This window comes from Pongo abelii, chromosome 22, assembly GCF_028885655.2.
Source record: "Pongo abelii isolate AG06213 chromosome 22, NHGRI_mPonAbe1-v2.0_pri, whole genome shotgun sequence".
In the NCBI taxonomy this organism is placed as follows: domain Eukaryota; kingdom Metazoa; phylum Chordata; class Mammalia; order Primates; family Hominidae; genus Pongo; species Pongo abelii.
The window spans coordinates 53392571-53417098 of NC_072007.2; the positions used below are offsets into that span (position 1 = coordinate 53392571).

The 24528-nt window shown below is 46.1% G+C and overlaps 1 protein-coding gene across 4 annotated transcripts in view; it reads left to right on the forward strand.

Moving 5' to 3' along the window:
- The window catches only part of PKNOX1 (PBX/knotted 1 homeobox 1), a 69214-nt gene that overhangs the window by 9929 nt on the left and 34757 nt on the right, over positions 1 to 24528 (forward strand). The window contains exon 1 of one of the 4 annotated variants that reach the window (XM_054542596.2): positions 10341 to 11680. The exons of 2 other annotated variants lie outside the window; for them this stretch is intronic. The gene's annotated coding sequence lies outside the window, so the exon portion shown is untranslated. Of the gene's footprint in view, positions 1 to 10340; positions 11681 to 16751; positions 22952 to 24528 lie in introns of those variants that run through there. One more of the 4 variants, XM_002830740.6, reaches the window with a different exon arrangement.

The following is a 24528-nucleotide window of genomic DNA, read 5'->3' on the forward strand; positions in this document are numbered from 1 at the left end:
TGTCCTTAAGGTTCATCCATGTTGTAGCGTGTGCCAGAATTTCCTTCCTTTTTAAGGCTGAATAATACCCCATTGTATGGATATACTGAATTTGGTTTATCTATCCATCCCTCAACAGACACTTGAATTCCTTCTACCTTTTGACTATTTTGAATAATAAAACTGTGAACCTGAGTGTGTAAATACTTCTCTGAGATCCTACTTTCAATTTTTTTGGATATAGATCTAGAAGTGGGATTGCTGGATCATACTGGAATTCTGTTTTTAATTTTTTAGGGAACCTCCATCCGATTTTTCACGACAGCTGTACTGTTTTATATTCCTTTTAATTTAACTTATTTTTTATTTTTCCAAGGACCCAATAAGGAGGGAGTATCAGTTTACATTCCTACCAACAGTACAAAGGTTCCAGTTTCTCCGTATCTTCGCCAACACTTAATTTTCTTATGTGTTGTTGCTTTTTTTTAATAGCAGCCATCCTAATGGATATGAGGTGGTATCTTATTGTCATTTTGATTTGCATTTCCGTAATAATTAGTGATGTTGAGCATCTTTTCACATGTTCATCGGCCATTTACATGTCTTTGGAGAAATATCTCTTCAAGTCCTTTGCCCATTTTTGAATTGGGTTTCTTACATGCATGCATGTGTGTGTGTGTGTGTGTGTGTGTGTGTGTGTGTGTGTATGTTTTAAAGAGACAGGGTCTCACGATGTTGTCCAGGCTGGTCTCCAACTCCTGGGCTCAAGTAATCCAGTAATACTCCTGCCTCAGCCTCCCAAGGAGCTGGGACTTAAATACATGTGCCCCTGTGCGTGGCTATGTTCATACATTTTTACATATTTATTAAGCTATATTGTGTTATGCTTTTAGTTGGCATTTTAGTGATTTTTAAAACATTTATATAATCCACACATTTCTCGTTTTAAAAATTTAAGGTCTCATACACTTTTGTGAGTCCAGTTTTTTTTTTGAGACAGAGTTTCGCTCTTGTTGCTCAGGCTGGGGTATGATGGCACGATCTTGGCTCACCACAACCTCCACCTCCCGGGTTCAAGCAATTCTCCTGCCTCAGCCTCCCGAGTAGCTGGGATTACAGGCATGTGCCACCCCGCCTGGCTAATTTTGTATTTTTAGTAGAGACAGGGTCTCTCCATGTTGGTCAGGCTGGTCTCGAACTCCCGACCTTAGGTGATCTGTCTGCCTTGGCCTCCCAAAGTGCTGGGATTATAGGCGTGAGCCACCATGCCCGGCCAGTTCCAGTTTTTTGTATTATTTTATGGCCATGTTCTATGTTGTGGAGCCTTTTGAGTATTTAGGTTTTGATGCTTTCTGTGTTTTGCCATCCGAAAGCTGGAGTCCCTCTGACCCCCACCAAGCTTAGTGCTGACAGGGAGAGTAGAGGGGGTGGCTGCTGTGCAGGGAGGGAGTGCAGGTGCCATTTCCACAGTGCCGTGTGCCCAGTGCAGGCAGTGCCTGAGAGAGAGGCTGTCCGTGGGAAAGGGGTCCTTGCCTCCAAGGGTTAGGGTTCCTCATTTTCTTTCTTTCTTTTTTTTTTTTTTGGAGATGGAGTCTCACTTGCTCTGTCGCCCAGGCTGGAGTGCAATGGCACGATCTCGGCTCACTGCAACCTCTGTCTCCCGGGTTTGAGCAATTCTCCTGCCTCAGCCTCCCGAGTAGCTGGGACTACAGGCGTTCACCACCATGCCTGGCTAATTTTTGTACTTGTAGTAGAGACAGGTTTCACCATGTTGGTCAGGCTGATCTCGAACTCCTCACCTCAGGTGATCCACCCGCCTCGGCCTCTCAAAAAGTGCTGAGATTACAGGCGTGAGCCACTGTGCCTGGCCCCTTATTTTCTTTTCTTTTCTTTTTTTTTTTTGGGGGGGGTTTTTTTGTTTGTTTGTTTTGAGACGGAGTCTCACTCTGTCATCCAGGTTGGAGTACAGGGGAGTGACCTTGGCTCACTGCAGTCTCCACCTCCTGGGTTCAAGTGATTCTCTGACCTCAGCCTCCTGAGTAGCTGGGATTACAGGTGCAAGGCACCACACCTGGCTCATTTTTGTATTTTTAGTAGAAATGGGGTTTTGCCATGTTGGCCAGGCTGGTCTTGAACTCCTGACCTCAAATAAGTTGCCTGCCTTGACCTCCCACAATGCTGGGGATTACAGGAGTGAGCCACCACGTCTGGCCAGGATCTTAAAACTTTGATGCAAATTTAAATTTACCAGCTGTAACAGACCATCCAGCTCAGAGTCTGTTAAAACAAATTGCAGGTCGGGCGTGGTGGCTCACGCCTGTAATCCTAGCACTTTGGGAGGCTGAGGTGGGTGGATGACTTGAGACCAGGAGTTTGGGATCAGCGTGGTCAACATAGCAAAACCCCATCTCTCCTAAAAATACAAAAAAATTAGCTGGTCATGGTGGCGGGTGCCTATAATTCCAGCTACTCAGGAGACTTAGGCAGGAGAATTGCTTGAACCTGGGAGGTAGAGATTGCAGTGAGCTGAAATCGTGCCATTGCAGTCCAGCCTGGGCAACAGAGCGAGGCTCTGTCTCAGGAAAACAAAACAAAAAAAAAATTTAAAAAAAAAATTGCAAAACCATTAAAATGTAAAATACCTTTGATACTAGAATTTTGTTTTGTATTTAGGGGACATATGTGGGCCTTTGGGTTAGAAATACTTTCTGATACAGATTTTAACAGGATTTACGATCTATGATTTTATTTGAATATTACACTTCAAATGATACCTCGCCAAACCTTGTTTGAAAAATAAAGTGATGGCTGGGCGCAGTGGCTCATGCCTATAATTCCAGCACTTTGGGAGGCCAAGGCGGGTGGATCATGAAGTCAGGAGTTAAAGACCGTCTTGGCTAAGATGGTGAAACTCCATCTCTACTAGAAATACAAAAATTAGCCAGGCATGGTGGCAGGTGCCCGTAATCGCAGCTACTGGGGAGGCTGAGATAGGAGAATCCCTTGAACCTGGGGGATGAAGAGTGCAGTGAGCCGAGATCATTCCATTGCACTCCAGCCTGGGTGACAGAGTGAGACTCAGTCTCAAAAAAAAAGAGTGATTTCTTGACAAATGTTTTCCTCAGAATGAGTCATTTATTGACTGACATCTCTTTGGAATAGGAGCTGTGGAAGCCAGGGTAGAAGACAGATGGACAACTGGCTTGTGCTTTCTGAACCACAGGTGCCCTAAAACTTCTCACACACAAAATGAAAGCTCACTCAACTGTCATGATGTATAGTTAGTGTCCTAAAAGGTGTCCTGGAGAAGGTATTTGGGGAGGACTGGTAACAAACACAACACCTAGAGATGCGGTCTCTGGATCTGACTGTTGTGTTGTCTTCAGTTGTTTTCTGGCTTTATAAATGCCTCAGTGTTACTGTTTGCTAGAACTGGAATTACCCTAGAATTTCCAGTGGAATTGTGGCTGCTCCTTCGTCAACACTGCTCTGGGTAGCAGCTAGGAGGTGGCACTGTGGGAGATGGTCCTCTGCTAGGTGTGGCACCTGGTGAGGGGGATGGGGCTGTGTGGACTCCTCCAGCAAGGCAGCGTCTAGTATATTACATTACAGTACACAGGATAGTGTCACCAAACTGAGTTAGAGAGCACATTTTAGGTGGATTTAAAGAAGTATACTCAGGCCAGGTGCGGTGGCTCACACCTGCAATCCCAGCACTTTGGGAGGCCAAAGTGGGCAGATCACCTGAGGCCAGGAGTTCAAGACCAGCCTGACCAACATGGAGAAACTCTGTCTGTACTAAAAATACAAAACTAGCTGGGCGTGGTGGCGGGCGCCTGTAATCCCAGCTACTCGGGAGGCTGAGGCAGGAGAATCGCTTGAACCTGGGAGGCGGAGGTTGCAGTGAGCTGAGATCGTGCCATTACACTCCAGCCTGGGCAACAAGAGCTAAACTCTCTCTCAAAAAAGAAAAGTATACTCTGATTTTCTGACTCCTCTGGGTACTAGAAAGAGGAAAAGAAAGTCTAGTAAGTTTTTTAAAAAGTATCACATCTCTTTGAACAGCTATAATTTTGGTCAGGGATTGGCTAACCACAGGCCTATGGGCCAGATCCCACTGACCTTTTTTTGTATGGCCCTAGGGCTGAGAATGACTACTTTTTTTTTTTTTTTTTTTTTTTGAGATGGAGTCCCGCTCTTTCACCTGGGCTGGAGTGCAGTGGCACGATCTCAGCTCACTGCAAGCTCTGCCTCCCGGGTTCACGCCATTCTCCTGCCTCAGCCTACAGAGTAGCTGGGACTACAGGTGCCCACCACCACGCCTGGCTAATTTTTTGTATTTTTAGTAGAGACAGGGTTTCACCGTGTTAGCCAGGATGGTCTCAATCTGACCTCGTGATCCACCCGCCTCGGCCTCCCAAAGTGCTGGGATTACAGGCGTGAGCCACCACACCCAGCCTCTACATTTGTAAAGAGCTGTAAAGAAAGCATATGTAATACAGACAGTATGTGACCCACAAACCTGAAATATTTACCCTCTGGCCCTTTACAGAAAATGTTTGCTGGTCACACCTCCCACATCTTCAGTTTTTCTTTGTTTGTTTGTTTTTTGTTTTTTGTTTTTTTTGAGATGGAGTCTCACTCTGACACCCAGGCTGGAGTGCAATGGCCTAGTCTCAGCTCACTGCAACCTCTGCCTCCTGGGTTCAAGCAATTCTCCCTCCTCAGCCTCTTGAGTAGCTGAAACTACAGGCGCATGCCACCACACCCAGCTAATTTTTGTATTTTTAGTAGAGATGGGGGTTCACTATGTTGGCCAGGCTGGTCTCAAACTCCTGACCTCGTGATCCGCCTGCCTCGGCCTCCCAAAGTGCTGGGATTACAGGAGTGAGCCACCATGCCTGGCCAGCCCTCAGTTCTTACTTGGACCAAATCAAAGTTGGTCTGGATCTAAATGGAATCAAATAGCAGAACTGTTGAGAGATATGAAAAACACATGGGGATTTGGTGAGCTGCTCTCCTTCAGCTGACTCATGCTTTGCTGTGATTGCTATACGGTGTTGTCTATGTAAAAGTCGACCCTAAAGAAATAGCTCTTAAATCACATTAGAATTATAAAGGAATATATGTGAGTAGTTCTAACAGCTGAAGTCTAGAACTCTGCTTCAGTGACTAGTTCTCATTGAGCGCTGGGACACGCTTTGCTGAGAGTCACTGTGGAGGGTCAGATTCTTTCCGGTGGCTCCCATGCTTCACCGAGAGCAGTTGTGCTGCTGACCCCTGAGGCCACCGGGACAGCAGGGCAGGCTCCTTGGTCAGGGCTGGCCCAGGAGCAGAGTGGGTTGATGAGAGGGAGCCTGGTACCTGGGACACTGGTCAGGGTCTACAGGCTGGGGACCCTGCGGGCTGGGTGAGAACCCCTCACTGGTCTTTGGCTTCTCTGGCTGGGGACCCTGCGGGCTGGATGAGGACCCCCTCATTGGTCTTGGGCTTCTCAGGACTTCTTTCTTTGTAGAATCTTCCTCATCCCTTCCTTTTTCTGTTTGATGTCTCTTTCCTCATTTCTTCTGTAAAATAAATTTTAAAAGGGACTGAATAATTTCCAACTCTTTTTTTTTTTTTTTTTTTTTGATAAAGGGTCTCACTATGTTGCTGGTTTTGAACTCCTGGACTCAAGGAATATTCCCACCTTGAGCTTCCAAAGTGCTGGGCTTACAGATGTAAGCCACTGGGCCCGGTCTACCCCGACCTGTTTTTTTCAGTTTTTTTCAGCTTTTGTGACAGTTTTCTTATGGACCTTTTGACTGGTCAGGATAACATTGCCTGGGGATGTATTTTACTTGATTGCTTAAATTATGTTTCTGTTTCAATTTTTTTTTTTTTTTTTTTTTTTTTTGAGTCAGTCTCGCTCTGTCAACCTGGCTGGAGTGCAGTGATGTGATCTCGATTCACTGCAACCTCCACCTCCAGGGTTCAAGCGATTCTCTCAAGTCTCAGCCTCCTGAGTAGCTGGGATTACAGGCACGTGCCACCATGCCTGGCTAATTTTTGCATTTTTAGTAGAGATAGGGTTTCACCACGTTGGCCAGGCTGGTCTCGAACTCCTGACCTCAAGTAATTTGCCTGCCTCAGCCTCCCAAAATGCTAGGATTACAGTCGTGAGCCACCGCCCCCAGCCAAAAAGCAGATTTAAAATGTTAGACAAGCTGAACTCAAGGTGGAAGCATCAGATAGAGTAATATTAACATATCATTTACAGGTATAGTTAATAATCATGGGCAGGCATGGTGGCTAACACCTGTAATCCTAGCACTTTGGAAGGCTGAGGAGGGCAGATTGCTTGAGCTCAGGAGTTTGAGGCTAACCTGGGCAACATAGCAAAAAACGCTGTCTCTACAAAAAATACAAAAATAAGCCGGGTGTGGTGGTGCATGCCTGTGGTTCCAGCTACTCCGGGACTGAGGTGGGAGGATTGCTTGAGTGAGGGAGGTCGAGGCTGCAGTGAGCCACATGGTGCCACTGCACTCCAGCCTGGGCGACAGAGCCAGACCCTGTCTCAAAAAAAAAAAAGAAAAAAAATAAGCGGACACAGTGTGCCTGTAATCCCAGCCACTCGGGAGGCTGAGGCAGGAGAATTGCTTGAAATTGGAAGGTGGTGGTTGCAGTGAACCGAGATCACGCCACTGCACTCCAGCCCGGGTGACAGAGCAAGACTCCGTCATAAATAAATAAATAAAAGTAATAAATAAATGATTAAGTAAGTAAGTAACGATCCATTGTGGTTTTGTGGAAACATCCATGTTCACAGCTGGGGTCTGGTCAGTCTGCATAGTGGAGCACACTGCTAGGACGCATCCTTAGCAAGTGAAAAAAGTGAGGCTCAGAACTGTAGAGTATAGCCTTTTATCTAAGGAAGGCAGATGAAGACTGGCTTATGATAAAGGTGCTAACCCCCAGACTAGTAAAAATGGGGTTCCCTGTGGAGTAGGGAAGGGGCAGTGTTATAAGTTGGATTTCTGGCCGTATCTGCTATAGTATTGATCGTGGAACTCTAGGGGAGGAAAGATGTTTTCCTTCTACCCATCTTAGGTTCATTGGCTGGGGCTCCTGGAACAGAAGACAGATTTACAAAAGAGAAAGGCACACAAATTTATGTAATATAAGTTTTACATGACATGGGAGCCTTTATGAGGAAATGACCCAAGGAAATGGTTAAACCTGAGTGGTTTTGTGTTAGGTTTGATGAGCAATGAAAAGCTATGGAGAACTATGATAGGAGGAGTGTGAGCTAAACGCAGTGAACTGGGGGAAACTTAGCAAGGTCTGTTCAGATTTCTCTCTGTATCCTTCTTTGGAGGTCAGCATGTTTCCTTCCCCCATAGATAGGGAGGGCACTTCTCACATGAGGGTCTTACCACCTGCTTCGGGGGAGGGTCAGAAAGTCCTTCCTAGGTTTCGTGACCTGCCTTAGGAGAGAAGGGTCAGGGAAGGTCAGAGAGACGTTCCTGCACAAGCTGCTTCTCAAATTCTTTCAGCTTCAAATATTCAGTGTGCCCAGGTGCCACGTTTTGGGGTAGCATGTCCTGAACCTTGTCAAAACTATATGAATGTTTTAATATAGTTTTAAAATAAAATGAAGTCAAAAGTTGGGGGGAAGTAGTCTTTAAAAATTGAAAGCAGCCAGGCACTGTGACTCACACCTGTAATCCCAGCATTTCGGGAGGCCACTGTGACTCACACCTGTAATCCCAGCATTTCGGGAGGCCAAGGTGGGAGGATCGCTTGAAGCCAAGAGTTCGATACCAGCCTGTGAAACAGCCAGACCCCGTCTCTACAAAAAAAGAAAAAAAAAAAAACCTGAAAGCAAAATGAATAAAAATAACCAAACCAGAAATTGAGTTGGTGGCTTAACTATACAGAGAGGAATTATTTCAAGTGACTTCAAAACAAATTGTATTGGCCAGGCGTGGTGGCTCACGCCTGTAGTCCCAGCACTTTGGGAGATCGAGGCAGTCGGATCACGAGGTCAGGAGATTGAGACCATCCTGGCTAACACGGTGAAATCCCGTCTCTACTAAAAATACAAAAAAAATTAGCCGGGCATGGTGGCGGGTGCCTGTAGTTCCAAATACTCGGGAGGCTGCGGCAGGAGAATGGCGGAGAATGGCGTGAACCCCAGAGGTGGAGGCGGAGCTTGCAGTGAGCCGAGATCATGCCACTGCACTCCAGCATGGGTGACAGAGCGAGACTCCATCTCAAAAAAAAAAAAAAAAAACCAAAGAAACAAATTGTATTGTACATCCTAGCAGGGTAAATCCTAAAGACAAAATAACTAAAAAGACACCCTGGGCAGTTTTTAGTACGTGAATTGTTGGTAATAACATTTTAACTTATTTATTTATTTATGTACTTACTGACTTACACTTACTTTTTGAGGTGGGATCTCGCTCTATCAGCCAAGCTGGATTGTGCCACTGCACTCAGCTTCCAAACCTTCGCTATTGCTGGGAGATGCACTACTACAAATAAGCCACAGGACATCGCTTTCTTCAGACCCTGCAGAGCATGTTACACTCGTGTGGCTTTGGAAGCTGCATTCTGGTCACAGCTGAGCGTCTTTCGTGGTGCTTGCCTCATGAGCCACCTGCTTCATCAGCTCACTCTGTGTTTCCCATTTTGAATAATGCTGTAATTCATAGGTTGAATTGATGTAATTCACTGTTGCAGGCACCAGAGTTGTACAGATTGTTGACAGGTGTCCTGTCCTTGTGAGTTCGACCTTATCTTAGAAGCACAATTATTTTATCGTCAGAGGTCAGGTTGCGTAGAAGAAATAGCAGGGCTTTGGAGCTGGACAGATTGAAGTTACCCAACCTCTGGTACATCTGTCCCCTCAACAGCGAAAGAAGGACAATTAACCTATCTGCGTTTTCTAGAGTAGTCTGGTCACGACTAGTGTGAACCCCCCGGTCACACTGTTAGTGGCAAAAAACCATTTTATTATGTGGACAAATTCTGTGGACCCGGAATATGGAGAGGAAGTGGCCGTCTCTCCTCCAGGATGTCTGAGTCATCAGCTGGGACGACTCAGCGGCTGGGGGTGACGTAATGACTGAGGAATGGCATCTTCTGGAGGCGCTTTCTGAAATTTGTCAGCTGGAACATGAGCTGGGGATACCGACCAGAGCACACATGTGCAGACTCCATAGGACCTGGGCTTCCTCACAGATTAGAGGAGGTCTTCACAGCACTGGGGGCTTCCTCACAGCATTGGGGGGTTTCCTCACAGCACTGGGGGGTTCCCTCACAGCACTGGGGGGTTCCCTCATAGCACTGGGGGGTTCCTCACAGCACTGGGGTGCTCCCTTACAGCACTGGGGGGGTTCTCTTCACAGCACTGGGGGGTTCCTTTATATCGTTGGGGAGGGCTCTCAAGCATTGAGGGGTTTCCTTTGTATCACTGGGGGGCTCCCTCACAGCAATGGGGGCTTCCTTACAGTATCGGGGGCTCCCTAATAGCATTGGGGGGCTTCCTCACAGCACTGGGGGGCTTCCTCACAGCACTGGGGGGCTTCCTCACAGCACTGGGGGGCTTCCTCAGCATTGGGGGTCTCCTTTATATCATTAGGGGGCTTTCTCATAGCAGTGTTGGAGGGGGCATTCCTCACAGCAGGAGGCTTCCTGGTAGTCGGACTTCTCACATGGGTGCTCAGGGCTCCAGAAGGGAGTGTCGCTATGAGCAAGATGGAAGCCTCCTCGCCTTTTCTGACCCCGCTCTGGAGTCACCATCATTTCCACTGCATTCTCTTGTTCTCAAGTGAGTCACTCAGGTCAGTCTAGATCGCAGAGGAAGGGACAAAGACCTTGTGTCTGGATGGGAGAAATGCCAGAGAGTTGGGGGAAGCACTGGCCTTGGCATGTGGTAGACATGGCTCTGTCTGTCCTCACTGCCCCTTTCTTCCCCTCACGAAGCCCCATTCTTCTCCTGACACTCAAAACGCTGACTGAACGAATGTCCGTCTCGCCTCCGCGGGGCCTACATCAACAGGACTCGCAGGCCGAGCTTCCAGGCGCCTTGAGTGGCTGGGCCGGGCCTCCACGCGGCCCTGCTGCGGGGTTAGGTGGGAGCGAGACTGGCCCCACTCCTGTTGACTGTTCCACCAGCACCTTCAGTTTGTGGAAGTGGTTGTGTTCAAGGAGATTTTTGTAAAAACATCACAATTCTAAAACTTTATGCATTTTTGGCATTTAAAAAGCCCTAGCAAGTCTACTGCCTTATTTCTCCTGCTCCCTTGGCCTGTGGGTCTGTTCCTGTATGTTTACCCACTTTTTTTTTTTTTTTTTTTTTTTTTTTTTGCTGTTACTGTGGCTTTGTAGTATATTTTAAAATTTGGTATTCCCTAACTCTTTTTTTTCTTTTTGAGACAGAGTCTCATTCTGTTGCCCAGGCTGGAGTGCAGTGGTGCAATCTGGGCTCACTGCAGCCTCCGCTTCTGGGGTTCAAGTGATTCTCCTGGCTCAGCCTCCAGAGTAGCTGGGATTACAGGCATGCGCCACCATGCCTGGCTAATTTTTGTATTTTTAGTAGACACGAGGTTTCACCATGTTGGCCAGGCTGGTCTCAGACTCCCAACCTCAGGTGATCCACCGGACTCAGCCTCTCAAAGTGCTGGGATTACAGGCGTGAGCCACTGCACTCAGCCTTTTTTTTTTTTTTTTTAAGGCAAGGCAGGGTCTCCCTTTGTCACCCAGGCTGTAGTACAGTGGTATAATCATGGCCCACTGCAGCCTCGACCTCCCAGACTCAAGTGATCCCCCTGCCTCAGCCTCTCAAGCAGCTGGGACTACAGATATGTGCCACCACACCCAGCTAAATTTTTTGATTTTTAGTAGAGATAGGGTCTCACTGTGTTGCCCAGGCTAGTCTTGAACTCCTGAGCTCAAACGATCCTCCCACCTCAGCCTCCCAAAGTGCTGGGATTACAGGCAGGAGCCACTGCACCCGTCCTCTTAGCTCTTTTAAGGGTAACCTAGCTACTCACAGACCCTTTATTTCTGCATTTACATTTGAGAGCAGTTTTATTTTATTTTATTTTATTTATTTTATTTACTTTTGAGGAAGTTTGACTGAGATTATATCTGCATGATTTATTATTTATTTATTTGAGACAGAGTCTTGCTCTGCTGCCCAGGCTGGAGGGCAGTGGCATGATCTTGGCTCACTGCAACCTCCACCTCCCGGATTCACGCAATTCTCCTGTCTCAGCCTCCTGAGTAGCTGGGATTTACAGGCATGCACCTCCACGCCTGGCTAATTTTTTTTGTATTTTTAAGTAGAAATGGGATTTCACCATGTTGGCCAGGCTGGTTTCGAACTCCAGACCACGCCCGCCTCAGCCTTCCAAAGTGTTAGGATTACAGGTGTGAACCACTGAGCCCGACCATATCTGCATGATTTATAGATAATAACATTTACTGAGAAAACCAGTGAAATCTCTGTAAACTGTTAGAACCACAGGAGGATCCAGAACAGTTGCCAGATAGAAGTTCAGTCTACACAAACCAGTGATACTTCTACTGGCAACCCACCATAAAGTGTAACTGCTTTTGAGACAGTGATCAGAAAACCCATAAAGTGTTTAGGAATTAATCTAAGAAGACCGTCCAGAAAGAAGACCATCAGACTTAATCATGGATGAAGGTACGGGTCTGATAAATGAAGAAGATCTCGTGCTCATGGAGGGGGATGATCTGTTGTTATAATGATGTCTCTTTTCCCCAGATGAGTCCGTAAATACATTTAAAAAGTGTTATAAAGTTGATCAAGCATGGCGGCTCATGCCTGTAATCCCAGCACTTTAGGAAGCTGAGGCAGGAGGAGCGCTTGAGCCCAGGAGTTTGAGGCCAGCCTGGGCAGCATAGTGAGACACCGTCTCTGTAAAAAATACAAAAATTAGCTGGGCTTGGTGACACACGCCTGTAGTCCTAGCTACTAAGGAGGCTGAGGTGGGAGGATCGCCTGAGCCTGGGAAGTTGTGGCTACAGTGAGCCATGAATGTACCACTGCATTCCAGCATGGGTGACAGAGTGAGACCCTGTCTCAGAATAAAATAAATAGTTTCTTGACAGCAGAGACATTGTTTTGTTTGCTGCTCTATCCTCAGCACTTAGAACAGCCAGGCATAAGGAAGACATTCAGTAAATATGTGTGGAATGAGTGAGGGGCTCGGTGAAGTGTGTGTAGAGTTGTATGCCCTGCCTTCTCACTGGACAGTGACCTCAAACTCTTTCCCACTCTGCCTCGTGTGTTGTGATCGCACGATGGATGAGTGCAGCTGACTTCCCTGTTCCTTGTCGATGGATGGGTAGATTTGTTTCCAATTTTTGTTATTGTGAATAAAAACAAACCTTTAGCATCTAGATTTTCTTGCTAAAAGTTTTTAATGCCCTTTAAAATGAGGCTTTGACACAGAAAAGATTATTTAAGATTATTTTAAAATCAACATTTATTAATGTAGAGAGTTACAGGCTTGGTTTTCCTCTATTTTATATAGAAGTTGCTAATTTTATTCTCTTTATAAAGTTTAGAAAATTTATTTTGAGGCAGAGTCTTGCTCCGTCACCCATGCTGGCGTGCAGTGGCCTGATCTCAGCTTACTGCAACTTCCGCCTCTCTGGCTCAAGCCTTCCTCCCTCCTCAGCCCCCCAAGTAGCTGGGACTATAGGCACAACACCACACCCGGCTAATTTTTGTATTTTAATAGCAATGGGGTCTCACCATGTTGGCCAGGCTGGTCTCAAACTCCTGGCCTCAAGTGATCTGCCTGCCTCAGCCTCCCAAAGTGCTGGGATTACATGTGTGAGCCACCATACCCAGCCAAATTTAGTAAGTTTTAACTTTCACCTTTAAGACAGCCTTTGAACAACTTAAATTATCAGGCCATATATATATATATGGTCTGATTTTATATATATATATATATATATATATATATATATATATTTTTTTTTTTTTTTTGAGACGGAGTCTTGCTCTGTCACCCAGGCTGGAGTGCAGTGACACAGTCTCAGCTCACTGCAGCCTCCGCCTCGCCTCCGGGGTTGAAGCAGTTCTCCTGCCTCAGCCTCCTGAGTAGCTGGGATTAGACACCCACCACCATGCCCTGCTAATTTTTGTATTTTTTTTTTTAGTAGAGATGGATGGGGTTTCACCATGTTGGCCAGGCTGGTCTCTAACTCCTGACCTTGTGATCTGCCCACCTCGGCCTCCCAAAGTGCTGGGATTACAGGCGTGAGCCACTGCACCCAGCCAATTTTTGTATTTTTAGTAGAGATGGGGTTTCACCATGTTGGCCAGGCTGGTCTCTAACTCCTGACCTCAAGTGATCCACCTGCTTCGGCCTCCCAAAGTGCTGGGATTACAGGCGTGAGCCACCATGCCCAGCACAAATATAAAATTTTTAATGATACTTCCATTTACAACTTAAATACCCTTATACATTATAAGCACTGTATATATCCGACCGTACAAGTAAAACCTTCTTAAGTAAATCTGATGATTTAAAATTATTGGCCAGGAGCAGTGGCTTACGCCTGTAATCCCAGCACTTTGGGAGGCCAAGGTGGGCGGATCACTTTAGGTTAGGAGTTCGAGATCAGCCTGGCCAATATGGCGAAACCCCGGCTCTACTAAAAACATAAAAATTAGGCCAGGCCTGGTGGCTTACACCTGTAATCCCAGCACTTTGGGAGGCCAAGGCAGGCAGATCACGAGGTCAGGAGTTCAAGACCATCCTGGCCAGCATGGTGAAACCCCATCTCTACTAAAAATACAAAAATTAGCTGGGCGTGGTGGCAGACGCCTATAATCCCAGCTACTCGGGAAGCTGAGGCAGGAGAATTGCTTGAACCCAGGAGGTAGAGGTTGCGGTGAGTTGAGATCATGCCATTGCACTCCAGCGTGGGGAACAGAGTGAGACTCTGTCTCAAAAAAACAAACAAAAAACACCCACAAAAATTAGCCGGGCGAGGTGGTGGGTGCCAGTAATCCCAGCTACTCGGGAGATTGAGGCAGGAGAATCACTTGAACCCGGGAAGCGGAGGTTGCAGTGAGCTGAGATCATGCTACTGTACTCCAGTCTGGGCGACAGAGTGAGATTCTGTCTCAAAACAAAAAAAACAAAACAAATTATTTACATAGTGCATCTCAAGTTCTCAGACTTTGCTCTCAGACCTGGGGTCACTACCTGGTTCTTGTCACTGCTGTGTTCCCAGTGCTAAGAAGTTTGCAATCTGCAAACTCGAATACATGAGGGAGTATTCACCATCTTAGTAAATTTCTCTCTGGTACTTTTTAACTAAAAAAGAAATGTCTATAATCAGTAACTTAATTACACATAAATTGGAATCAAGGTCAGAATCTAAGATTAATTGGCCATTTTCTTAAATACTACCAACACCTTTAAATGCCAAAGGCATAGATTATTTTGAAGCTAAAGACGAAAATATTAAAACCTAAGCCATTCATAGGGGCTAAAGACACTAAGGCAATAATGAAATTGTCTCCGATGAGTAGGGCTTCCCTTCCAGGGCCTCCCCCAGCCCCTCTACCGTACCTGCTTTCTCATTCTCCCTGGACTGCATGGCCGCTGGCTTCCCTTCCCACTCATTCCTCTGATCTGAGCAAAGGAAAACACCACCACCTGGTGGGATTCAGCCAGTCTGTTAATATCAGCTTCCTTTCTGAAAAACTTTCCCTATTCCTACAGAATGCTTAAAAATATTAAGATGCCAGCCTGTTAAGTTCTGTCTATTTTTCATGTTTTTGTCGGCCTTTAAAGTCACAACACTAAAGCTTATATTCTTAGAGTGGTTTTGAGACGAGCGTAAGTTTTTTTTATGGCTGAGGTACATATGGTCAGACTGCTCTCCAAACCTGTTACGCCACGTGGTCAGACTGCTCTCCAAACCTGTTACACCACCTTGTGACCCATAGCGCTGACTCCTGTGGAGTTCCAGATTTGACTTCATCTTTGCTAGCAAAGAGCATTACTTTTGTTTTAAATTTAATAATTGCTACATGGAAAAGGATATATTATTTTAATTTTTTAATTTCTTCAATTACTAGCAAGTTCTATTTCTGTAAGTGAAGGTTGGACAGTTGTGTCTTCCTCATTTTAGTCTGGACAGAGCTCTTAAGGTGACAAGGAACTTTAATAAATGGTGTGTCTTCTTTTATTGGGTGAAACTGTAGAAATGAAGTAAACAAACTATAGAAATAAAGTCAACAAACTGTAGAAATAAAATAACTGTGTCTGATGCTTAAACACTGTGGTATTATAGTACATTGGATTGGTAATTCTTTGGGAATTTAGAACCTCGTGTTATGTTAAGAAGTTAAGACACTGTTGTTTGAGTTTGAAGATCAAAGAAACTTATTTTTTTGTGTGGAAGCGGGGAAAGAAATAGAGATCAATTGATTGTCTCTAAATCTCAGGTCAGCCTTTGGTTTTTATATAATGCCGAGAAAAGCAGTTTTTGATCAAGATGAACCTGCTGAGCCGTCATCCTTCAGTTAGATGCTTTTAGTTCTTTCCCCATTAATGATAGATTTCACTTAGTCAGATGCTGTCCTGGGCCTGCCTGTATCTGAGTTGGTTGACAGAGGTCCTGCCCTCAGCACAAGATTGTCACCCGAAGCCTCAGAAGTTGTGCTGGGATGAACCTTGTAAATTCTACTGGAAACCATTTGCCTGATTGCAGGAACCAGTTGGTTTTACTACCAAAATGTGGTTTATCCTTTTGCTGGAGAGTGGAATTTAGCAAGGAGCTCCACAAATTATAGTAATGAATTTACAAATGGCTCTTCCACATGAATAGCGCCTTCTTGAGCGGGCAGAGCCATCTACGGCAGCTCCTCTCCGGCCTCTTTGGTGTCTGGTAGGAGGGCCGGCCACCTGTTTTTACCAACATATGTTAGTCCTAAAGAGTTGCCTTTTTCTCTTTTAATTCCTTGCATAGAATTTCCCTGATCTGTTGTAGGGAAAACACATTTTCAAAGCTTTTGAAGCAAATGTGAAGGTTTTTCTTTAGAGTGATTATACCAATATATATCAGATAAAGAAGTTTTAATTTTTTAATTTTATTTATTTTTTTGAGACAGAGTCTTGCTCTGTTGCCTAGGCTGTGCAGTGGTGTCATCTCGGCTCACTGCAGCCCCCGCCTCCTGGGTTCAAGCTACCCTCCTGCCTTAGCCTTCTGAGTAGCTGGGATTACAGGTGCCTGCCACCACACCCAGCTACTTTTTTTTGTATTTTTAGTAGATACGGGGTTTCACCATGTTGGCCAGACTGGTCTTGAACTCCTGGCCTCAAGTGATCCACCCATATTGGCTTCCCAAAATGCTAGGATTACAGGCAAGTGCCATTGTACCTGACTGTTTTAACCAGTTTTGTTAGAGAGAAGGACTACCAATCTATACATTTTGAAATTCTGACTTTTCCCTCATATTATGAACATTTTGAAAGACAATCTGAGAGTAGAATCTTGATTATCTGCCATCTAGATTCAACAGTTGTTATTTATGTTTATATTTTTGTTGACCCATTTGAAAGTAACTTTTGGATATCATGGTCATACAACTAACTATTGTAGCACGTACTTCTCAAAATAATGATATTTATGCTGTGAGCTTATAGCTTTATCACACCATCAAAATAACCCTCAGTCTCTAATAGTATATAATACTATATATTCACATCTTAAATTTCCTTAAGTTGTCTTTTACAGTGTTTGTTTTTGAAACCAAGATCACATACCACATTTGGTTGTTGTTTCTTTTCTTTTCTTTTTCTTTTTTCTTTTTTTTTTTTTTTTTTTTTTTGAGATGGAGTCTTGCTGTGTCGCCCAGGCTGGAGTGCAGTGGCGCGATCTTGACTCACTGCAGCCTCCACCTCCCGGGTTCAAGCGATTCTTCTGCCTCAGCCTCCCCAGTAGCTGGGATTACAGGTTCCTGCCACCATACCCGGCTGATTTTTATATTTTTAGTAGAGACAGGGTTTTACTATGTTGGCCAGGCTGGTCTCGAACTCCTGACCTCAGGTAATCCACCTGCCTCAGCTTCCCAAAGTGCTGAGATTACAGGTGTGAACCACCACACCTGGCCGTTTACTTTTATTTTTGCCAGTTTCTTTATAGAGTGTCTCTCAGTTTGGGTTCCTGGATGTGTCCTGAGGATTGGACTCACAGCTTGCATTTTAGGAAGGACCGCACAGAAGCCAGTACAGTGTATCCTTTTTATCGCATCATTGTTTTCCCTTTGTAATTAATAAGTGTCCTGAGCCTGGTGCTGTGGCACATGCCTATAATTCCAGCACTTTGGGAGGCGGAGGTAGGAGGATGACTTGAGCCCAAGAGTTCAAGACCAGCCTGGGCAACAGAGTGAGATCCCTGTCTACAAAAAAATGCAAAAATTAGCCAGGTATGGTGGCATGTGCCTGTAGTTCTAGCTACTCAAGAGACTGAAGTGTGAGGATTGCTTTAACCTGGGAGGTTGAGGCTGCAGTGAGCCAGAGTCTTGCCACTGCATTCCAGCCTGGGAATAGAGCAAGAACCCATCTCAAAAAAATAAAAAATGAAATGTATCTTGTGGCAGGTACTTTGAGATTATGTACATTTCCTGTTTCTCATACTTTCACAAACTAGTGTTAGCATCCATTGATGATTCCTGTCTGAAACGGCTTACTGTGGTGGTTGCCGAATGGTGATGTTTGAAAGCTGTCGTCATCCTCTACACATTAGATAACTTTTGTATTTTAGAGCTTTTCCTTCTCCCCATCTATTCATTTATGTATTTATATTTTTAAAGAAAAACTTATTCTGACCCTTATTAAAGATGGCAAGGCACTTAGTGCTTTGGGAGGCAAGGCAGGACGATAGCTTGAGGCCAGGAGCTTGAGACCAGCCTGGGCAACATAGTGAAACCTCATGTCTACAGAAAATTTTAAAAATTAGCCAAGTGCAGTGGTGGTGTGAGCCTGTAGTCCTAGCTCCGTGGGAGGCTGAGGCAGGAGGATCACTTGAGTCCAGGGGTTCGAGGCTGCAGTCAGTGCACCATGATTGCACCGCTGTACTCCAGCCTAGGTGACAGAGCAAGACCTTGTCTCAGAAAAGCAAGACAAAGGGCAGGCTGTTCAGGATGATCATGGTAGGTATAGGGACTGCTGCAATGGGATTGTGCAGTGGGGGAAACCTAGGAGCAGGAATGGGGGCCGTGGATGGAAAATTACTAAGAGGAAACATCAGGGTGAAGGGGGTTCTGGCTGAACTGACCTAACAGGATTCTTGTGGAAGGCAGGCCAGGGAAGGCCGCTAGCGTCACTCCTCTGGACCATAAACACTCGGGGAGTCGCGATCTCTCCTGAGCAGTGCACTGGTGCCAGCTTTCCAGATGTGTGTGTAAGTCCATCATCCTTTAACCAAGTTTGCTTAGAAAGCCTAGATGGTGAGACTTAAAAATGGAGTCTCACCATGGACAATTCTCATAAAGAATTGTCTCCCAAAAAAGTGGCTGACTGTGTTGTGGCTGTATTGTTATAGACCTTCTCAGATGTGTTTGCTGCAAGTTTTGTTTAGTTGGAACTCTTTGGAAGCTAGCACAACTACATAGAAACCCATATTTCTATGGTTTCTATGGGTCATAGCCACCATGCTCAGCTAATTTTTTTAAAAATTTTTTGTAGAGATGGGGTCTCGTTCTGTTGCCCAGGCTGGTCTTGAACTCCTGGGCTCAAGTGATCCTCCCACCTCGGCCTCCCAAAGTACTGGGATTACAGGTGTGAGCCTCTGTACTCAGCTAATTTAGCTAGTTTTTGTATTTGATTTTTTTTTTTTTTTTTTTTTTTTTGATATAGAGTCTCTGTCATCCCGGCTGGAGTGTAGTGGCACGATCTTGGCTCACTGCAACCTTTGCCTCCCAGGTTCAAGCGATTTTCTTGCCTCAGCCTCCCAAGTAGCTGGGACTACAGGCATGTGCCACCATGCCCAGCTAATTTTTGTATTTTTAGTAGAGATGGGGTTTCGCCCTTTTGGTCAGGCTGGTCTCGAATTCCTGACCTCAGGTGATCCTCCCACCTCAGCCTCCCAAAGAGCTGGAATTACAGGCATGAGCCATAATGCCTGGCCCCATATGCTGTTTATTTCATTTTTCCCAAGCAAACTAGGACTTAGAGATGGTTTCACAAAGCCCTGCTGACTCATTTTCAACACCTCTCCACAGGACTAGTGCTATGCGTCAGCAGACGCTGCCTCTGTGGGGATGGAGGTTGACTCAGACACAGAGCATGGCCTTGGGAGCCTTACGTTCCAGCAACCACTTGACTAACATCATAAAAATAAAAATTGTAAAATATTTTGTCAACTGTGCATCAGCCAAACAAAAAAAAATTAAAATTGCCTAAAGTGGAACAAGGAAATATGGGACGAAGTCAAGCAAATTATGTGTCCAAAAATGTTTAATGTCAGTGATTAGCTTCAGGAAGCATTTGTATTTAGTGCCTATTGACATCAGAGACAGCGCTAGTAGTTGGGGATGCAGCAAGACGGGCCCCTGGCCCTTAAGGAACTTGTAGTCCAAATAAACAACTGAAATACTGTGGGGCTGAGCAGAGGGTGCTGTGTGAGGGCCCAGCAGGGACAAACTTAACCCCAGTGTGGGTGAGATTCATCAGGAAGGCTCTCTGGAGAAGGTGATGTGGGCGATGCATGTTCCCCACCTAGCCATGCCGAGAGGGAAGTGTGTCTGGGCAGAACTATCAGGCTGGGGAGGACCCAGGGGCGGGAGAGAACCTGGCATGTTGGGGAAGCTAAATGTGGTGATTGGTTTGTTTATACAACTTGGAGTGTGGAAGGGGGTCAGTGAGGGGATGCTGATGCCTGAGGGTGAGGGTTGGGCAGAGGCAATTTTAAGCATGTGAGTCACATGATCAGATTTCCACTTTAGAAAGCTTGGAGAATGGGTCTACTCAGGTAGCTCACACCTTGTGTTGTCCATTTTCACATTGCTGATAAAGATGTACCCAAGACTGGGCATTTTACAAAAGAAAGAGGTTTAATTGGACTTACAGTTCCACATAGCTGGGGAAGCCTCACAATCATGGTGAAAGGCAAGGAAGAGCAAGTCATGTCTTACATGGATTGCAGCAGGCAAAGAGAGGAGCATGTGTGTAGGGGAACTCCTCTTTTTAAAACCATCAGATCTTGTGGGACTTATTCACTATCATGAGAACAGCACAGAAAAGACTTGCCCCCATGATTCAACTACCTCCCACCAGCTCCCTTCCATAGTGTGGGAATTCAAGATGAGATTTGGGTGGGGACACAGCCAACCATATCATTGTGCCCCTGCCCCCTCCCAAATCTCACAATCACATTTCAAAACCAATCATGCCTTCCCAACAGTCCCCCAAAGTCTTAACTCATTTCAGCATTAACTCAAAAGTCCACAGTCCAAAGTCTCATCTGAGACAAGGCAAGTCCCTTTTATGTATGAGCCTGTAAAATCAAAAGCAGGTTAGTTACTTCCTAAATACAGTGGGGGTACAGGCATTGGATAAATACAGCCATTTCAAATAGGAGAAATTGGCCAAAACAAAGAGGCTACAGGCTCCCATGCAAGTCTGAAATCCAGCAGGGCAGTCAAATCTTAAAGCTCCAAAATGATTTCCTTTGACTGCATGTCTCACATCTAGGTCATGCTGATGGAAGAGGTGGGTTCCCATGGTCCTGGGCATCTCCACCCCTGTGGCTTTGCAGGATACAGCCTCCCTCCCAGCTGCTTTCATGGGCTGGCATTTAGTGTCTGCAGCTTTTCCAGGTGCATGGTGCAAGCTGTCAGTAGATCTACCATTCTGGGGTCTGGAGGACAGTGGCCCTCTTCTCACAGTTCCACTAGGCAATGCCCCAATAGGGACTCTGTGTGAGGCCTCTAGTGCCACATTTCCCTTCCATACTGTCCTAGCAGGGGTTGTCCATGAGAGCCCCGCCCTTGCAGCCAGCATCTGCCTGGACATCCAGGCATTTCTGTGTATTTTCTGAAATCTAAACGCAGGTTCCCAAACCTCAATTCTTGACTTCTGTGCACTCGCAGGCCCAATGCCACGTGGAAGCTGCCAAGGCTTGAGGTACCCTCTGAAGCCAGGGCCCGAGTCTACATTGGCCCCCCTTTCAGCCATGGCTGGAGCAGCTGGGATAAAGGGCACCAAGTCCCTAGGCTGCACACAGCACAAGGACCCTGAGCCTGGCCCATAAAACCAGTTTTTCCTTCTAGGCCTCTGGGCCTGTGATGGGAGGGGCTGCCATGAGGACTTCTGACATGCCCTGGAGACATTTTCCCCATTGTCTTGGGGATTAACATTAGGCTCCTCATTACTTATGCAAATTTCTGCAGCCAGCTTGAATTCTCCTCAGAAATGGGATTTTCTTTTCTTTTTCTTTTTCTTTTCTTTTTTTTTCTTTTGAAACAGAGTCTCACTCTGTTGCCCAGGCTGGAGTGTAGTGGCGCAATCTTGGTTCACTGCAACCTCTGCCTCCCAGGTTCAAACAATTCTCCTGCCTCAGCCTCCTGAGTAGCTGGGATTACAGGCGTGCACCACCACGCCCGGCTAATTTTTGTAATTTTAGTAGAGATGGGGTTTCTCCATGTTGGTCAGGCTGGTCTCAAACTCCTGACCTCATGATCCTCCTGCCTCAGACTCCCAAAGTGCTGGGATTACAGGCATGAGCCACTGCTCCCAGCTGGGATTTTCTTTTCTATCACATTGTCAGGCTGCAAATTTTCCAAACTTTCATTCTCTGCTTACTTTATAAAACCAAATGCTTTCAACAGCACCCAAGTCACCTCTTGAATGCTTTGCTACTTAGAAATTTCTTCCACCAGATACCCTAAATCATCTCTCAAGCTCAGAGTCCCACAGGTCTCTAGGGCAGGGGCAAAATGCTGCCAGTCTCTTTGCTAAAACATAACAAGTCACCTTTGCTCCAGTTCCCAACAAGTTCCTCATCTCCGAGACCTCCTCAGCCTGGACTTTACTGTTCATATAATTATCACCATTTTTGTCAAAGCCATTCAACAAGTCTCTAGGAAGTTCCAAACTTTCCCACATTTTCCTGTCTTCTTGTGAGCCCTCCAAACTGTTGCACCCTCTGCCTCTTACCCAGTTTCAAAGTCACTTCTACATTTTTGGGTATCTTTTCAGCAACACCTCACTCGTGGTACCAATTTACAGTGTTAGTCCATTTTCATGCTGCTGATAAAGACATACCCAAGACTGGGCAGTTTTCAAAAGAAGGAGGTTTAATGGAGTTAAAGTTCCACATGGCTGGGGAAGCCTCACAATCATGGCGGAAGGCAAGGAAAAGCAAATTATGTCTTACATGGATGGCAGCAGGCAAAGAGAGGAGCGCATGTACAGGAGAATTCCTCTTTTTAAAACCATCAGATCTCATGTGAGACTTATTCACTATCACGAGAACAACATGGGAAAGACTTGCCCCCATGATTCAATTACCTCCCACTGGGTCCCTCCCACAATACGTGGGAATTCAAGATGAGATTTGGGTGGGGACACAGCTAAACCATATCATGACTGTAATCCAGCATTTTGGCAGGCTGAGGCAGGAGAATTGCTTGAGCCCAGGAATTCAAGACCAGCCTGAGCAACATTGTGAGACTTCATCTCTCACAAAATAGAAAAAGTTAGCCAGCATGGTGGTGTGGGCCTGTAGTTCTGCTATTTAGGGGGCTGTGGTGGGAGCATCTCTTGAGTTCAGGAAGTCGGGGCCACAGTGAGCTATGATTGCACCACTGCAGTCCAGCCTAGGTGACAGAACAAGAACCTGTCTCTAAAAAAGGGAGAAAAAAAGAAAGCTTGGAGAATGGACTGGAAGAAGGAAGACTAGCGGCTCATACAACCAGGTAGGAGCCTACCACCATCAAGGTGTGAGGTGATGGCACTAAACTGGAGCCACTGCACTGGGGTGCAGGGGAGCAGATGGAAGGGAAATTGGAGAGAAAGCGGAGATTTGGAGGAGAGCCAGGTTATGGTCAAGGCAGAGACCTGTTAGGAGAGGTTCAGTGACAAGTTTGCAGATGTGTAGGGTCTCTGTAGAACAGTGGTCTTGGGGAAGAGTTCGTGAAGTGTTTTCCTCATATTTTAATTGCATGTATTCCATTTCATGGGTCGCCGTTATCTGTTATACCAGGCTTCTGTTGAAAGTGGTTTCCAGCCTTTTCTGTTACCAGTGGCTCCCATGCCATGTTGCAAGGGTGTACCTGTGTTGATAGGATTGCCCCGGGCTGTGAGATTGCTCGGTCACAGCCTTCTCCTTGCAGGCTCTCCCGCTCATCGGCAGCACCCTCAGCCCCGCTCTTCCTTGGCAGTCAGCCTCCTCTTCCTTGGCACTCAGCTGTCCTTGCTGTGGCTGGCGCTCCCACATCCTTGGTCCTCCTTCTCCACGTGGCTTTGGGGGCACCACCTGGTTCTTTTGTTGTCCCATGGCAGTTCTTCATCCTGTGCTGTGTCCTCCTGTCTCCCTGAGCTCCAGACTGTCTTCTGGCACAGGCTGTTCTCTCTCTTCCTGGATGGTCTCATAAAGTCTTAAGGCTTTAAACACATTAAATATCTAAAAATAAAGTTGGCCAGGCTCAGTGGCTCATGCCTGTAATCCCAGCACTTTGGGAGGCTGAGGCAGGTGGATCACGATGTCAGGAGATCGAGACCATCCTGGCTAACACGGTGAAACCCCATCTCTACTAAAAATACAAAAAATTAGCCGGACGTAGTGGCGGGCGCTTGTAGTCCCAGCTACTCGGGAGGCTGAGGCAGGAGAATGGCGTGAACTCGGGAGGCAGAGCTTGCAGTGATCTGAGATCATGCCACTGCACTCCAGCCTGGGTGACAGAGCAAGACTCCGTCTCTAAATAAATAAATAAATAAATAAATAAATAAATAAAAATAAAGTTTTAGCCACCCACCCTGGCAGATTTATTTTTAGTATTGTAGGGACAGGGTCTTGCTATGTTGCCCAGGCTGGTCTTGAACTCCTGAACTCAAGTGGTCCTTCCACATCAGCTCTCAAAGTGCTGGGATTACAGGCGTGAACCGCCATGTCCAGTTAGACATAACTTTTTGGAGGACACAGTTACCCTCTACATGTACTAACTATACTTTGATGGTGGCCAAATCTGTGTTTCTAGGCCAGACTCTCTTGCTCAGAGTTTTAATGTGGGTGTCTGAGAAGCATCTCAAACTTAAAATGTCCCCAACATGCCCTCCCCTCCCAGGCCACAGAAGCTGCTCCCATTGACTGTGGCCCCACTCTTGTACCCATTGACTGTACCTCCTCTCTTGTACTCATTGACTGTGCCCCTCCCTTGTAGCCATAACTTTGCCCCCTCCCTTTTACCGCATTGACTGTGCCTCCTGTGCCCTTTGATTGCACCCCCTTAATGGCTCCAGGATGATGCTGTTGAGGGTGAGTCCCAGCTCAGCC